Raw genomic sequence first — 16,033 nt, forward strand, 5'->3', positions numbered from 1 at the left:
ATATTTGAATCAGTACATTCCAGCAGAGTCCAGATTCCACACTTCATACATTTCAACCATGTCTCTTCTGACTTAGGTCTCGTATACAACTCATTTAAAAAAATGCGCAAGTTGTCGTCTTTATAGTATGTATCAAATCAATGCTTGATTTCGTGCAGGTTCAAACATGACCAAAACTTTAATTTTTGAGGTATGGAAACTATGTCAATTTACCCGCATATGCTATTATGTACACTTTTCCCCCAATAAATACATATCTGTAAATAGTTGTAATGTAAATATACATAAATAAGTTTTTCCCTCTACTGAAACATTATTTAAAAAAATACAACAAAATAATATAAAAATTTGGAGATGCCGGGGATTGAACCCGGGGCCTTTCACATGCAAAGCGAACGCTCTACCACTGAGCTACAACCCCACTGACATAACTTGCCATTAATTTCAAACAGGTACGAAAATTCGCACGAATTTTCCGAAACTTGGAAATTTTCACTTCTCACCAAAAAAGTTCATAATGCAATGCGCTAAGCAGAATTGATTAATAAAAAACATTTTTCTTTACTTGTACTTGCTAACACAGCTGCATTTTGTTCCAAAAATAGCAGGTAAAAATATTACCAACCTTTATTATTTTAAGAACATTATTTTCTAAACTGACTAATTTTTTGTGTACATCCAATTGCTTGTAGACAGGCTGAATATCTAGTTTATAATTTAATTATAAACTCATTGCAGCAGAGAGGGAAAATATTTTTGGGAAGAGATTTAGATGTCTAGGCATTTACATATAGAAGTGTTGAGGAAATTTGGGTGTTTAAACATAGGTTCCCAACGCTGGCTGATGCAGCAAACTTCCGTCATCATCACCAAAGTACTTTCGAAACGACCCAAATTTTTACCGGACACGGAGTTATGAGAAGTTATCTATATATGTTTAAATTAAGGAACGATGACTATTGTCCATGCGATGATATTTCTTCACAGAGTATCGAACATTTGTTATTACAGTGCCCATTTTTTAGTTTACAGCGCCATAATCTTGAAGCAAAATGCAGGAAAGATGGAATATCCTCAACAGATATCCACACAGTAGTTAAAAGTAGTTATCACGCGCCATTGTTCTTGAACTTTGCAACAATGGTGATTGGACTCATAAAGGTAATAAACCAAAATCAGTAATCGAACATCCCATTTCCAAGACAAACAAAAAAGATTTTTTCCGAGTACCTTAGCCTTGTACATGACACGTAAGGCTACTAAATACAGGGGTCCAAATATAAATAAAAAACATAGGTAGAATGGTAAATGTTTCACAATATAAAAAGTGGCAGCTCAAACCAGCCAATAACAGATCATACGCCTTGTAAATGCCCAGTTTTTTACAGACCGTTCTCAGAGGCCCGGCGGGTCTATCATGAAGGGCCGAATCTCCTAGCATGTATAATCTTCTAGTATTTGTATTATAATATTCACCTCTCAATTTTATTTTTCAATGAGTTACGAGAATATTTTTCGGTTACTTTAAATTTATTATTAGATATTCGATTTTAATTCAGGAATGTTTTTAATTGCTTAAAAAAATCAAATGACTTTAAAAATATTTTTTAAATGCCAATACGTTACAAAAAATGCATTTTTTATTATCATTATCACGGATAACTTATATGTAGCTAAAATTCATGAATATTGATTTTAATTTGTATTATGGATAACTAATGAGTCGAGTCAGGTTTTGGTCCTGTGGCTAGTGTCTCGGACTCACAAATCAAAGGTCCGTGGTTCGAATCCCACTCTACCCCAACTTGATTCTCATGTTATAATAGTGAGTTATTTGAAACTCGTTGAATGAGACCCTAAATATGAAATATTTGGGTAAATTAAAAGATCGCAAACATTTCTTTTTTATAAAAATAATAATATATATATATGGCGTAGGGGAGACCGATGAGGGTTAAAACAAGTTTCACATTACCTAGTTTATCTTTGCCTAAAATAGATACTTCAATGAACTTTAAATTTTCACGTAACCAATTTTATAGACTATATAATCTTAATGAAATAAGAGAAAAAAATAATCGGGGTCAGTGAGAAAATCGGCTAAGAATGAAAAAACTTCCTGCGTTACAACTCTTTTAGTACCCAGGTAAGTTGAAACAGAGGTCAAGGTAAGTTGTAACAGTTCGGTATTTGAGGATTATGATTTTTTTAAATGAAAACAATACTGTATTTTAAAATAAGAATATTTATTTAGAAAAATACGCGTGAAACAAATTAAATTATGTAAACAACCGAAGGTATGTTCATCAATAAAAATATATTGGTTAGGCTTTATCGTGCAGTAATCATAAATTATAGCACTACAGAGTTTCAAACATATTGATTTAGCATTCTAAAACGAAAACAATCAACAATTTGTTGTTCAAATTCGCACCACAAAACATTATAGTAATAAAATAAATAAAAAAGAAGAATTGAAACAAGCTGTTTCAACTCTTCTCTGTTACAACTCTCCTTGGTCTCCCATATCTGAGATCCGCCTAAGAGCGGATAAAATGAGAACCGTATGGCCGATTTAATACGACCATAGGAACATATTGATTGGTAGGGCTGATTTAATAAGGCCAAGAGGACAGATTAATTGAGGCCCGCAGGCCCGACTCATTGAAGTCCTAAGGGCCGAATTAACTATCACGTAACAATCGGCGACAGCTGACTAATAATATTTTTGAAGCTTTAGTTTTGTGGTTGTTCAAATGTTTGTAAAAAAAGACTAGATGTCACCCCTTAGGGAGTCATTAAGATTAACAAGTAACAACAGGGATGGAGAATATTTTAGAGAAGAAAATATGGAAGTCTTGGCATTTACAGGGCTTATTATCGTCATTGGCTGGTTTAAATGGCCACTTTATACACTGTGTAACATTCACAATTTTGGCAATGTTTGAACATCCATATACAGGGTGTTCTTTAAACCTTGTCACTTCCGAAACCACAATGATCAGTATGGACAAAAAGACGTATTAGCACATTAAAAAAAGATATTTAGAACGAAGAAAATTTTAAAAAATAAAATATTTGAAAAAACATATGGTTGCTTACTTCTGCAGGGAAGAAGCGAGAGGGGCGCGGCCGTACTGCCAATTATGCTGACAATTATGACGTCGAGATTCGTGACGATGTTCTATTTAAATTTAAGCGGTCACAAACAAAGTTCCAAATTTAATGGAATCGTGACGTGTTAGGGGCGTGGCTAATGCAATGAACCGTTTTCCCGGGAATTGAAAATTAAATATATAATAGGTCATTTGTTAATTTAAAATTTTTAAAAAAATTTGACATTTCTCTATTCTTTGAAATGGCGACGATTTATTTATTTTTGCACCACAACCGGCTAGGAGGCCCAATTACAGTGGTAAATTTCATATTTTATTTATCATTAATTATGATAAATAGCTTTAGTTGATTCCAAACGAAAATATGAAACTATCTATTAATAGATGGCATTTTAATAATTTTTTTTTGAAAAATGACATTTTTACGTTTATTGTGAATAGAAATTTTACAAAACTTGGTTTGCGGAAAAATAACTTATCTTATTGTTTGTTTTGTACACCATTTTATGAAAGTACTGAAATTATATTGTTGTGGTATTTGCTACAATCAATATAGTGTAAAGTTTCCGCAAACCGAGTCGAGTAAAATTTCCATTGAAAATAAACGAAAAAAAAATATTTTTCAATAAAAATAATAAAAGCGCCATCTATGAATAATTAGTTTAATATTTTAATTTGGAATCTCTTTGTAATTCCTAATTTGTAAGAAATATTTTATATAAATTTATGCTGAACGAACTCAATGCGATTTAAACAAATAACAAATATTATGAAGAATACCATTTACAGAGACGTATTTAAGAATGGGACGAAACAACGAGCAATATAGTGTTTTCAATGTAAATATAATATATTTGAATAACCCTGGCAGTAATGGTTAATCTATCTCTTTTCCATGTACCTACAGTTCGCACCAACTATGCACAGAGCTCTCCTCTGATTCGCTTGACGCGTAATTATAATGTATTTTCAATAACATACACGCATTTAACTGCAGTAAACTTACTTTTAAAACCAAAATTAAAAAACTATTATATGAAAAAAAATAGGTTTCTTAATAAAAAAAATAATATTTTTACATTATAAATTTAAGTTTTTCTATTCACTTATATCAAACACACACTCACCCTGTCCATAAACCTACCCTCACACCCATATACAATCACACACATATTCACATACCTACCAAAACCACACTCCACTTTTTTTACACACGCATTCTCACACAAAAAAAACTCGCACACATGCACTTCTATCAATTAATATCTAACTGAACAGGATTTTTATAATTGTATTTATGTGAAAAACTGATTTGGCTTTATTTTTTGTTTTTTATTTTAATAATGTTGTGTATATTTTTTTGTATTGCTGTTGTTTTTCTGAATAAACAATTTTTTTTTATTTTTAATATACGGTTTTTATATATCCGGTTTCATTTGTCCACTGTCCATTGGCTCAGTACGAAGTCTTTAACCGTCTATAGATCAGTGGCGAATGGTGATTTTATTTACAGGTAAGCTATTAAAAAAAATATATTTGTACCTACATAGGATGTACATAATATAATGTTAGTAATATATACTATAAATTGATATTTTTCTGTGGTTCTGTGTGATACAACAACTCTCATCTATGAAATTAACTCAAACTATGTAACTTCGTGATATATTATATTATATAGATATATTATCCATTACTTGAATATATAATTCATTAAAAAATAAATAAAAAATACCACTATGAATTCAGTCGACATTAGGTATTCAATTGAAATGTCAACTGGCCGTATTGTTCTAGTAATTAATAGTGCTAAAAACGGCCGCGTGGAGCGCTATATGTCCTGCAATATGACGTATGAAAGTAATTATGGTCTTATGTCAAAAGTATCATCTCAAAGAAAAATAGTCCTTAAGAAACAATGTTTGAAATACTGTTTTCCAAATCAAGAATCTTGAAATAATTTGTGTAATCTGCAAGTTTAATCTAGAAGAAAAAACCCACACTGGGGTTAATACATTCAAAATATAGTAAACTTATTTGTATGAAAAAATAAGCTGGAATAATCGGCTAGTTTCTTGGCTCACCGCAGGCGCTGGGCGCGTTTTATTATTATTAATATTCATATTAGGATAAAAACACGAACGGTGGAAATGATTTAAAATAAATGGTTTTTTTTTTTGGTTTTCTGTAAATAAAGTTACAGTAAAACATTATTATGGTTAGTCAAATATAATGGAAGGCTGCGCATAATCGCTTCTATACACGGTTCGCCCCTGCTATAAATACATAATTCCTTCAGAAGTCCGGAGTAAGTTGTTAAACCAATTAAGATGCTTACTCTTAACGAATGGGTATAATTAACTTGAACCATTTTCATGTAACAGATAAGTACCGAATTAATTTAAGTAACACTAATATCCACATTCACTGCGTACCTCCAATGAGGTAGTGGCGAGCCGTGACTTATTTTATAGGTAATCTACAAAGAATGTTCATTAATTTGTACCTACATGTAAGGACATAATAATATGTAAGTAATATAATTATAAATGATTTTTTTTCTGTGAAAATCTACTTATATAACAATTATTAATAACCACGCTATATACGTAGCTTTATTCTATACTATTTTTATACACTACTTGCACAAAAGTTTATTAAAAAATACCAAAATGAGATTCAGCAGATACTTCCACTAAGCACTGGCCGATTCCTTTTAAAATGAATAATGCCAAAAACGGCCACTACGAACGCCACATGTCCTATGTGATACGTAATATGTCAACAGTATTCTATCAAAGAAAAATAGTCATTCGGAAATAACGTTCGAAATACTAGTTTCCAAATAGAGAATCTTCAAATAATATTTCTAATCTGCAAGCTTGTTTTAGTACTGAAAAAACGCGACTAGGTTAAAGATGTAAAATATAGAGTACTTTGACAAAAAATGTGTCGATACATCGCCACCGAGACAGACGGGCAGGCTATAACAATAATAATAATAATAATAATTATGGATAACTTATATAGCGCCATTTTCGTAATATAATACCTCAAGGGCGCCTTACAAAGTGATTATATAAAGATATAAATTTAATTTTAACTTTTTAATTTAAGAAAAATATTGTACTTCGTCACCACATGCTAAGAATTTATTCAAATGATTTAGAGAACAGCGGGTTTTACGTTTCTTCCGAAACATCAATTCAATCTCACAGTTTCGGATTTCTGCTGGGAGAGCATTCCATGCCGTAGGGCCTGCGACCGCAAATGCACGTTCGCCGAATTTAGTGCGCTGTTTGCGTAGAGGTATAATAACTTTTCCTTTTGACGTAGATGTAGCTGATCTAAGCGTAAGACGTCTGTCAGCTAGTTCATCTGGAATGCAGAGTTCCCTTAGATATTCTGGATATCTCCGAGGAATAATGATTACCCCACCACCGCGCGCGGCCGCCAGCGGCCACATTGTCTACGTGTGGAGAGTTTTGTGACGATTAATAGCGATTTGCTTGATGTGAACATGTCGCTCCCGAAAAAATCTTTTTTTTTTCATTTCATTTTTTTTTTGCACCACAACAGGCCAGGAGGCCCAATTACATTGGTGAATTACATAACAAAACAACCAGGCTTGAGAAAAATCACATTATTATTTTTTTTGTGTTCTCACCGGGAATCGAACTCGGAACCTTCCGTGCGTGAGTCAAGCGTCTTGACCACTACACCACGGAGGCCGCCTATATAATATTTAGTTCGTCCTTTGACAATTCCAATTCCCCAAGATATTGTGTCGTTGATTTGTTCTATAGGAATATGTACCTACGTAATTTGAAGTTAATAAATCTAAAAAATTTATGTCTTTTCAATTATGGGCTTTATTTGAAATATAAACCTAATGCACGATTTAAGTTTGTACCTTGCCTTACACAAGGTAAGTCATAGCACTTAATAGATTGCGCCGTAGTCGGAGAATATCTTATTCATGTTTCACAGGGCATATAAACAGGCCTTATCGCGTCATCTAGGGAATAAAATTACCAATATAAATGCATCTGGAGGCGTGTGAAAGCGTTTTATACGTTTATACCCGACGTTGGACATGCAAAATAATACCAGCCTATCTGATGCATAGGAGAAAATCGCTTATAATACGAACTTATTTTATTTAAATTATGTAAAGTTGAACGAAAACCAGTTTATAGAAGTGTCAAAAGGACATAGAAACCACCTACTTGCACCTAGGTACTAATATTATATCATTTACAAGATAATGGTTCCATTTAATAATAATAATGATTTTATTCGTTTGTGTGCCAATAAATACACTAACCATCGCAATAATTTGAACAAATAATAATATGTAACAACGCAACAAAACTTTTTGCTGGTATGAAGAATTTAAGTAACATTTTATCGACGCCTCTCACAAGTCCTCGGTAGTATAGTGGTCAGTATCCCCGCCTGTCACGCGGGAGACCGGGGTTCGATTCCCCGCCGGGGAGGATTATTTTTTTAATTTTTTGGCATGAATACATTAAAAAATAAATAAATATTACATTGTATATTGATTTTTCAAACGTTCATAATGTAATAATTATAACAGATGCAAGATTTTTCAATGAAATATGTTTTTTTGGACTAAGTAGTCCTAAATAATGACTGCTAATGCGACAAAATGTGCTTATTTATTCGTTTCAAATTACATATTCTAAGGCTGTGCTCGTGTTAGCCATAATAATTAACAACAAAAAAATACAAAGTAAATTAAAACAATTAAAAAATTTAAAGATACAATATAAAAAAAACCAATCCAAATACAAGAAATAAGTTGAAAATAATAATTTCGTATGGTACAATATTAAAAATAACGTATTAAAAAAAATTTTAATAAATCACATAAAATAAATAACCTTAAAAACATATAAAATTGATAGAATATAATAAGTATAAAGTAACAAACATAAACCAGTATACATAATATGAATATAAAAATATATAGAACAACAATATAACTGTTTTAATAATTTACGTATGGTATATTATTTTATAAATTAATTGCATAATATATAAGTATAAATATTTACTACCACGGAATCTATATAAAATTAGGAAATATAAAATGAATACGGAGGGTTCTCTGGTTAGGATAGTCTCCATCTTACATGGCTAAGATGGAGATTTTTTTATCTTTTAAAGTATAAGTAGTTCTATATTAATATAACAATAACAAAAAAATAAAAACTACTTAATTATAAATGCACAGCTCACCAAATGTGAAAAGTTAATAATCGTTATTATATTAATATAAAGTATATATATGTGCTAAGAATTCATAATATTACTTAAACATAAATAATATAGTATAATTTATAATAAAAAACAAATATAAAGTCATGTAATACGTAAGAATATAAATAATAAGTGTACCAACTATATAAAAAAAACCAATCCAAATACAAGAAATAAGTTGAAAATAATAATTTCGTATGGTACAATATTAAAAATAACGTATTAAAAAAAAAAATTAATAAATCACATAAAATAAATAACATTAAAAACATATAAAATTGATAGAATATAATAAGTATAAAGTAACAAACATAAACCAGTATACATAATATGAATATAAAAATATATAGAACAAAAATATAACTGTTTTAATAATTTACGTATGGTATATTATTTTATAAATTAATTGCATAATATATAAGTATAAATATTTACTACCACGGAATCTATATAAAATTAGGAAATATAAAATGAATACGGAGGGTTCTCTGGTTAGGATAGTCTCCATCTTACATGGCTAAGATGGAGATTTTTTTATCTTTTAAAGTATAAGTAGTTCTATATTAATATAACAATAACAAAAAAAATAAAAACTACTTAATTATAAATGCACAGCTCACCAAATGTGAAAAGTTAATAATCGTTATTATATTAATATAAAGTATATATATGTGCTAAGAATTCATAATATTACTTAAACATAAATAATATAGTATAATTTATAATAAAAAACAAATATAAAGTCATGTAATACGTAAGAATATAAATAATAAGTGTACCAACTATTTAAAGTAATACGTTTATTAATCTACATATATCATATTTTTAAAAAAAAATCTCTCGCTACACTTTTTATATATGCAGTTATTTTTATTATATGAAGTATAAATTAAAGTATTCAATAAAGCAACAAAATAAGGGTTGAAACGATATAAAAAATAGAACGAGACATCAAAAAATGAAAAGTGGATATAACTATAAAAAGGAAGGAAAGCAAAAAAGGTTCTATTAAATTAAAAATTATGCTAATGAAACAAAAAATTATGTGATTTAAAATGCTTGTATTTCTTTTAAAAAACCAAAAATTAAGATTTCGTTTCGGGCACTTTCATGTTAAATTTATTATCTTCAAATCATTACGACAAATTTTAGTATTTTAGAATACTTAGTCTTTATATGAAAACCGAGGCCCCAAAGTTTAGTCTAAATTTGAAATGGCGTAATCTGCCGGTCGAAAAGTATTTATATTTATTTATTTTATTTTATTTTTATTTGGGAAATCAATAGTTCTACATACATATTTCATATTTTAGTTATATAAAAAATTTGTGTATATTTTTAAATAAAAATACCTTTAAAAATTATTGTTATTATCTAATTTACGATTTTTTTTTATTATTGCGCGATTTAAAAAAAATATTAGTTTTAAAATGGCAAAGTCGTATGATTTCCTCATTTTTCTTGCGTTTTACCGGACGACAGCCTCAATGCATGCGAAAAATTCACTATTTAAAAATCACAATTCCTGAACCTTGAACAACTTTTGTTTCATAAAGATAGTATTGTTACCATAATATTATATTAAAAAATGCCAATGTAGCAAATTATTTTATTGTGAATTTATTTTACATGGGAAGGCAAACAGACATGAGTTATTTCTAAATCTAATATAACAGTAAAATTTACAGGCTTTCTCATACTTAGCACATTTAAAATGTCAAATGCATACGTAATTAGTATCTTTCAACAAAAAATAAAGATGTATCACAAAACAAATTGTTACGGAATAAAATATTTTGTACCAATAAAAACATTAAGACTTATTTATCAATCATTGCGGAATCAATTATTTGGTACGGTATTTCTGGTAAAACCTACATAAAAAATCAATCTTTACAAAACTCGGCTCTTAAATTAATTAACAGATCAGCTAGAATTGGTAAGGAAGAGGTGCCCGAACTTTTTGAAAAACATGGGTGCCTGTCCGTAAATGCTATTCTCTGGCTCAAATTTGTTACTAGATATCGATTCGATAGTAACTACCAGGAGCTCAATCACAGATGGCTATCGACATGCTAAAAAACGTGCTAAGTATTTGAGCGATCACCACGAACAATCATGAACACGCTGAAGTTAAAGCGGTCGCGTTGCAAAACGAAATTCAACTTCGGTCAGTTCAAGAGGATTGGTTGAATCTCGCACAGGAACTTATCTATGGCGTTTTGCAACGCGACCGCTTTAACTTCAGCGTGTTCATGATTGTTCGTGGTGATTGCTCAAATACTTAGCACGTTTTTTAGCATGTCGATAGCCATCTGTGATTGAGCTCCAGAAAAGGTATATATATACACACAATACAAGGCTAGCACAGCGTAAAGGTTATCACTACCGAGGTATGTTAACATAGCCAAAGAACACTTCATTTTTTAATTACTAAAATTTTCAATAAGATTCCTAAGCCGATCTTAAAAGAAAATGTTGACAAAACTTTTAAGGAAAAAATAATTCAATAGGTCCTTTGTAACAAGGCTTTATATTAATTATTATTTTATGTTAACAGTCATCTTTTTTAATTTTTGTAAATAATTTTTGTGTAAAAATACGTATGCTTTTAGTTCTTAATAATGTTTATATTATTTTTTTAAATTATATAATTTCTCTAACGTTTTTCTTCGTAAAGGGAAAACAAGGAACCTGCTGACAAGCTACTTTCGCGATTTAGTGGGTTTCATTATTTTTCCTTTTATATTTTCTGTTCATGTTTACCTTCTTAAATAAAAATAAAATAAATGCGTTGTAGGTCGGGTGGGAACCGCTTTATAAGTTATCCATAATAATAATTCGTACAACAATAATCAGATGCATTTAACAACAAACTGCTCAATCCTGGGCACACATAATTTATTTATTTATTGAAAACATTATACATGCATTAGTTGATTCCAGAGACATATCCATAAATATGTCAATACATTAATACATCATAATCATGGTACAAGTGTTGATAGAAAAAAGTCACCTATCTATGAAAAAAGGCCGAAAAAAACCCTTTTCATTTTTCCCTAAAAACAAATTAGAACCAAATTTTTTTAAGAAAGTTTTTCCATCATAGTGATGACGCTGCGATTTTGTGATTAGATTACTTCCGAAACGTTTACAAAGATGTCGCTAGTGTGACTGTCGTATTTTCAAAAAGGTACAGTTTCATGTTATCGTATTTTTTACAATAAAATTAAAAACAGACATTAGAAATTAATTTTTAAAAAATGTAAATGTATTTTAAAAAAAAACAAATAATGATGACTCACGGCTCAAAGGTCCGTGGTTCGAATCCCTGTCTACTGTCTACCCCAACTTGATTATTATTTTCTAATAGTGAGTTCTTTACAACTCGTTGAAAATGGCCCTCAAAATGTAACATTTGGGTATATCATAAGAACGCAAATATTTCTTTAATCTAAAAAAAGAAAACTGAAAATAAGCAAGACAGATATGCTGTTCTGAAGCCGGCGTTTGTATGAAAGAGACAAAAACAAAAAAGAAATTCGTTCAATTACTCGGTTATTGGCAGTGAGTGGGAGTGCACACTAGCTTAATAATCGGTGAATTTACTTTATTTTTGTTGCTATAACAGGCTTAAATTACATAATATTATTTTTTAATTATGGAAAAGTAAAGATTTAACAATATATACCATGTTTTTTTTAAATGTCTGACCTTCAGAATATTTTGTCTTTTGAATATTGTAAATATTTTTTTAGTACAGCCATTTAAGCGTTAATAATGCCAAATAAAACAAAATTAATTAATAAATAAGTATTCATACGAATAAAATACAATTTGGATTAAAAATAAAAGTGAAAAGTATTTGCATTCATTGCTTATGGTACCTGTGAAAAAATTCGGTAGAATCTCGCCCACGTAATTTGGGTTCCGGCTCCTTTACTTCACAGCAATTAACGGTTAGAAGAATTGAGGGAATATGGATTTTATAACAGGCAGAATGGTGAATGTGTGTAAAGTGACTGTTAAAGGCGGACTATAAATGAAAAACTAATTTCATTCAGTTTTGTGATAGGGAAAAATTTGAAAAAAGGATAGGAACATGGAATGGATACCTACCTTTAATATGATGTAAATGTTCTTCAATTTCGGGCACTGGACGACAAAATGAATTTTAAAATGTAAAAATGTTTTCAACGATGCGCGACGAATCCAACCACTTTTTATGCAATTTTATGTGAAGTTCAAAATGTTGTTTTGTTTTGTTCTAAATCCGAATCTTCTAATTTTGAATTTCTTGTATCTTGATGTTAGGTAGGTACCATAAGGATGGGTCAATGGAAGGATGGGAAAGAAAGGTAATCGGCCAGAAATAGTATCGATAAATGCTGTTATTTACTTAACAGTGGCCATTTTAACTAGACAACTACAGGACATAAGTTTTGTTTCTTTCATATTCCCCTCGCAAAAAGTTTTTTTTTATATCTGATGAAATATATTTCGAAAAAAAAATCGATTATAGGATCTAACGCCACCCCAAAGTTAGGGTATGTTTAAGAATATTAGAGTTTTTAAACATCTTCAGGGTCGTGCTCCCCCGTTGAAGGAGGAAGCAAGAAGCCACTTTGACGGGAAGTCAGACATGGAATTTTTAAACCATGACTCTGAAATTCCAGCGCAAAAACTTAAATGGTTTCTCTTGGTAACTTTACTTACGACTTCTTAAGAAATAATTTTTGTAAAGAAATTTTAGATTTTTTTTTACTGTACGTTTTTATTTATTTTTTCTTTAAATTTTTAGATACGCATATTACGTTTATTACCTTCATGCATAATAAGTAAAACTATGTATGACAGGAGTACAAATGTCGTGATTCGCGTTATGTTATGTAAGGCTGAGACAAGCGTTATTGACGAAATCAAGAAAGGAGAGGGCATGTAGAGCGAATGGATGGCGAAAGGATTTAAGATGCTAATGTTTACTTATTAATGCTTTATTAAATTAGTTTACAACATCTTAAGAACTAATATAAGCTTTTATTAACATTACTATTTTTAACATATTACAACAGAGATGAAGAACATTTAAGAGAAGGTAATATAGAAGTCCAGGTATCTACAGGGCTTATGACCTGTCAATGGCTGGTTTAAGTTAAAGGGAGTTGAATCCAGTCCTTGTCTACAAAAATTTGGAAAAACTTTAAAATTTCTTAATAACAATTTTAAGTTAAATTAAATTTTAAATAATTCAATTCCATCTATTTCTTTTATTTCTTGAGGTAACTCATTGTACAGCTTCAATCTCATGTACAATGAGTTTTGAGATTCTGTTTTTCTCCTCATTGGTAATCTTATCTTTTTATCCCTTGTTTCATATGTATGACATTGTTGGTTAATTATTTAAAAAAAAAAAATATTCATCCCCTTAATTTTATTATGTATGAAAATTGCTTCATTATTTTTTTTGCTGCTTTACTGTGAGCAAGCCAATATTTTTGTGCATTATTTCTACATTAGAATAGATATTTCCTTTGAATATAATCCTCGTCGCCTTATTTTGAAGAATTTGTATATTTTTAATTTCCCCTATATAACATAAAAAAATAATGGAAGAACAGTAATTTATGAGTAGACATATATTTGTTAATGGACATATGAATGTTGATGGATGCAGAAAACGAGGAAGACTGAGAAAGATATGGTATGAAGAAATTCAACAGATACTCAAAGATGGATATGTTAAAAGTCGGAATAATCGGAGTGTGTGCATGAGAAGATGCACGAATGTAGAAATAACCATGGAATTAGAGATGAATATTTATTTATATTAAAAGTGACACAATCTTTTTAACAATATTTATCTAAAAGGTTTTTTTACGCTTTCATGGTACAAGCAGGCATTTTGGTTTTGATTCTAAACATCACACCTGACTGGTTAAACTAAAAAAAGTGGCCACTTAAACCAGCCAACGACACGTCATAAGCCCTGTAAATGCCTAGACATCTAAATTCCCATTTTAGAAATGTTTCTCCCTCTGTTGCAACGAATTTAGGAAAATAAGAACGACTAAAAATACGCGTTGGCATCACTGAGCGTTTGGGCATTCGATAAGTGCCATCATTTTTGAGAGCTCAGGGCACGTCTATGGGTATTAATAGGTCGATGGAAATATGTATTTATTATGAAGGGTTGTAAAATACAAACGAACATTAAAGAAATATAAATTGTAATAACATGCAAAGGCATATAATTCGGGTTGTGGTCCCGTGGCTAGTGTTGCGGACTCACGGATCAGAGGTCCGAGGTTCAAACTCAACTCTACCCCAAGTTGAATCCCATTTTCATAGTTAGTTATTTGCAACTCGTTGAAAATGGCATAAAAATCGAAGTATTTGGGTAAATAATAAGAACTTAAATATTTCCTTTCTATTAAAAAATCGGACTCGTGATGTAATGGTCAGTGCGTTTGCCTACCATGCAAAAGGTCTCGGGTTCGATTCTTGACATGGTTGATATGAAATATTTATTTTATAGGGTGTTTACACAAGAATATTTCATAGTTCCAGGACTGGTACCTGAAGCGTAAGACTGATCATCTTACCTTCATGTAACAAAAATGATCGAAATTCGCTGCGATTGGTGTACCAATGCAGTACCCTATGCACCATAAGGTGCGGAAAGAGAATGATAGTGACGATTTAAAAATATATATATATATATTTCAAAGTAATTACAATGCAAATTACGGATTTTTTTGTTGCAAACTGTCGCTGCAGCTAACTTCACAATCCTACTTTATTTTTTGTGCATATGGGCGGCTCTATAAGCGGTAGCGCGTGCGTTATTACTATGAGTAAGAAACCTCATTTAAATTAAATGAATTATTTACTGCCAACTATCGGCATTTATTACAAGCTACCAATAGTACAAGTTAGTAGGTAGATTGACACTCATTGTTCACAAATCCACCTCTCTACAGGCTGTTCACCTGCTTGCTATCAGCCCCTAATAAATCACAGAACCCTATTAATCCACTTCATCCTCATACCTGACAAATGACTCCACCACGGCAGATAATTGGCTCAGATTAGGTCGGCACAAGCCAGCGTATTGGTCGATATTGGAATACGAGTGATTAGCAGTAATGGACGATACAACCAGTTCCTCGTAACCCAAGAACTAGATTTATCATAAAGATTATACAGATAGCTTCATTCCAATCAAAAGCGAAGTATGTGAGGCGCGTTGTCTGGTATTCTAGCCTAAATGAGTGAATTTAATTTATAGATAGCCATAAAATCGCTGAATAAATATTCAATATCCTATAACTGTAAATTTCTCGAAATCATTTAGTATGGCCAATGTATTCCATTTTTTATGGGGTAGCGGGCAACACCATAAATCGTCTTGGGATAAATCAAAGCCTGCTAAATGAACAGTTTTCGACAGACTATTTGAACGTAGTTATGCAGAAAGCAGCCAGTCCACAATTTTGCGAAAATGAGATATTGGTGTTTTTGGGTGCAGTAAGGTCAATGCTATGTTCTGCCAAAAATAGTCAGACCGCTTTCATACAAAAAACTCTAATAATCACCTTCAGAAAATAATGTCGATCACAAAAACGGCA

At 30.7% G+C, this 16,033-nt stretch overlaps 2 non-coding genes across 2 annotated transcripts; one reads left to right on the top strand and one right to left on the bottom strand.

Annotated features, from left to right (window-relative positions):
* Nucleotides 1-349: 349 nt before the first annotated feature.
* On the bottom strand, nt 350-421 carry TRNAA-UGC (transfer RNA alanine (anticodon UGC)). The gene has a single exon. It is a non-coding gene; the product is annotated as a tRNA-Ala (tRNA).
* A 7,122-nt stretch (nt 422-7,543) lies between these two features.
* Nucleotides 7,544-7,615, top strand: TRNAD-GUC (transfer RNA aspartic acid (anticodon GUC)). The gene has a single exon. It is a non-coding gene; the product is annotated as a tRNA-Asp (tRNA).
* Nucleotides 7,616-16,033: the final 8,418 nt, after the last annotated feature.

The sequence above is a fragment of the Micrasema longulum genome, unplaced genomic scaffold, assembly GCF_059751315.1.
Source record: "Micrasema longulum isolate JH-2025_06_02 unplaced genomic scaffold, ASM5975131v1 h1tg001133l, whole genome shotgun sequence".
NCBI lineage: Eukaryota > Metazoa > Arthropoda > Insecta > Trichoptera > Brachycentridae > Micrasema > Micrasema longulum.